Source organism: Adiantum capillus-veneris, chromosome 5 (assembly GCF_014529385.1).
Source record: "Adiantum capillus-veneris isolate H3 chromosome 5, ASM1452938v2, whole genome shotgun sequence".
In the NCBI taxonomy this organism is placed as follows: Eukaryota; Viridiplantae; Streptophyta; class Polypodiopsida; order Polypodiales; family Pteridaceae; genus Adiantum; species Adiantum capillus-veneris.
The window spans coordinates 66,799,191-66,801,811 of record NC_140935.1 but is presented as its reverse complement, the minus strand read 5'-3'; positions in this window follow the sequence as shown (position 1 = coordinate 66,801,811).

Here is a 2,621-nt window from a genome sequence, read left to right as displayed (position 1 = left end):
TGAAGATGTATTTTTGGCGGGTTTTGTCAGCAGTCATGGATTCCGTAAACTACCTGCGTTTCCACACACGTCCGCCATCTGGTGCGTCATTACTTCGTTAGCTAAGAGCTGAGTCGCACGAGGTTGTAGCACGGGGAGTCGCGGGGAGAAGCAGGGGGTTAGATTGGAAGGAATTCTGCTATTCGATTGGAGGAAAAACTCCTATAAATGAGGATATAGAGTGTATTAACAATAGCTTAATGCTTGTTTTTTTGCATGTATTAGCAAACCAACATCAGGGCTTCGAAATCAATACAATGGAGCACAGAAGTATCTAAAAGTCCCCCCATTCTAGAGCTGATGCTGCTTTGTTGCACTTTCGTGCTACTTTCCTTGTGCAAACCCCAAGCTTAAGGAAATTCCGATGAGGTGCAAGACTTTTACCATGCACTGTAACCTCCTTCCATGTGCCTCCTTCAGAGGCAAGCTCTCCTTTGTTCATCATGTCCTAAGCCATGACCGCCCATTCTTGCCTTTGATCAGTCAACGATATAACTAGTTTGGCATACACGGCTTCTGCATGCAATGCTAGGTCCAAGATAGCAATGCCACCTTGGTTCTTAGGTCTAGCCACCCATTCCCATTTCCCCCATTGCCAAGGAGTCATGTCTTTTCTGTTGTTCTTCCACAACAATCATTTGATAGGTTTCAAAATTTATTTCCAATTACTTTTGTCCATTATTAGAAGTGGAGACACAAAAGAAATGTATAATCATGAAGGCATGCATTAATCAAAGTGACTCTGCTCTAGAAAGGGAGGAGCACAAAATCCCACCTCATTTTACGATCGGTCTTGTCCAAAGCCCAGTTGAAGCTTTTGCTTATCCAAAATGTCCACCCCAAGTGGAGCACGAGGAATTTGAAATGAGTGTCCTTGCTCATAATTTCCCCTGACCATTTGATGGGGTCAAATGAGTCACTTTCAAAGAGTAAAATCAATCTTGATTTCTCAATATTTCACATCAAGCAAGAAGCAATAGTGAATAATTGAACAATCTCGATGACTCTTTTTAGGACTGAATCATCTGCAAACAATTTTCCACCAATAGTAGCGACACTTACTTTGCCTTCTTATTTTCTTCACAAATATGTTGCTTAGATACAAGAATGGACTTGTAATTTTTGTTATATTTTTCCATGAGAAGGGAAAAATGATCATATGCTCTTCTATAGAGAAGGAACTACTTCCCACTATCTATCTTTGGAAGGGATAGGGAGCCTTTCACATCCTGAGGGTGCATAGGCATGACACTTGTAAAGGAGGTGAATTGTAACCACTTGAAATTTTCATGAGTAAGTTGATGTTGACATTCCATTATTAGTCACTTTACTATCATTCTTGATTTTACTGCAATTCAATATATCAAAAGACATGTAAAGTCCATAAGCCAAATTCACAAAAAGTACAGCATAGTTACATCCATTATTGAAAGTTATAATGTAAACAATGAGATGATGTAATCCTTTTTGCCTCAGTAGCTCATGTTGACCAGGTACTTTAATTCAACTTTCTTTGCTAGAAAGAGTATTGCAAACAAAAAACAAAAAAATAATATATAAATGGTATTATCATTGTGTATCTCAACTTCTATACTCTTTATAATAGAGCTTGAAAACTAGGAGGCACCATGTGTCAAGCCCTTGAATTTCAAAGGTGGCTCTGTCTTTCTTTTTGAAGGCCATAAAGAAACTCCCCTTTTCATTCTGCACAAATCCAAGCTTCGGCCCTCATTTTTAGAGTGACTCTACATTTACTTTTGAAGGCAAAAGAAACTCTTTTTTTCCCCTGCACAAATTGAAAAGGCATACAACTATTGATTCTCTTTTTGGCCCCCTAAAGGCCTTAGTATCCCATAGGAATGCTAAAGGCCTTCGTATCCCATATGGCTCATGAGTGAAGGTAGTTCCACTAGATTGTTCCATCAAAAGAACCTTAAAAGTGTGTCCTTTCAAATGTTGCTTCCAAAGTTGCATTCATACTTTTTGGAAGGGCCTTAGTATCCCATAGGGATGGGGATGCTCAAGGCCTTAGTATCCCATATGACTCATGAGTGAAGGTAGTTCCAATAGATTGTTCCATCAAAAGAACCTTAAAAGTGTGTCCTTTCAAATGTTGCTTCCAAAGCTGCATTCATCCTTTTTGGAAAGGCCTTAGTATCCCATAAGGATGCTAAAGGCCTTAGTATCCCATATGACTCATGAGTGAAGGTAGTTCCACTAGATTGTTCCATCAAAAGAACCTTAAAAGTGTGTCCTTTCAAATGTTGCTTCCAAAGCTGCATTCATCTTTTTTGGAAGGGGTGCAACAAATGATTAGAAGTTTGATCATAAGAATCTTTTAAAAACTTTTGATTCTTTTTTGTGTACCACAAATCATGTTATCGTTAAGAAGTAAACTAAATTACACAAAAGATATGCACATAGGCAAGGCCACCCTTTTTATCAAGAATAAAAATCTTTTGACTTTTCCATTGTAAGAACCTTTTCATTTTCTATACCCTTCACTTCTGCTTTTTAGATGTTTGAAGGAGTTTTATTTTTTTCCCAAATTGTGGAGACCTAATCATTTTGACATCAAAACA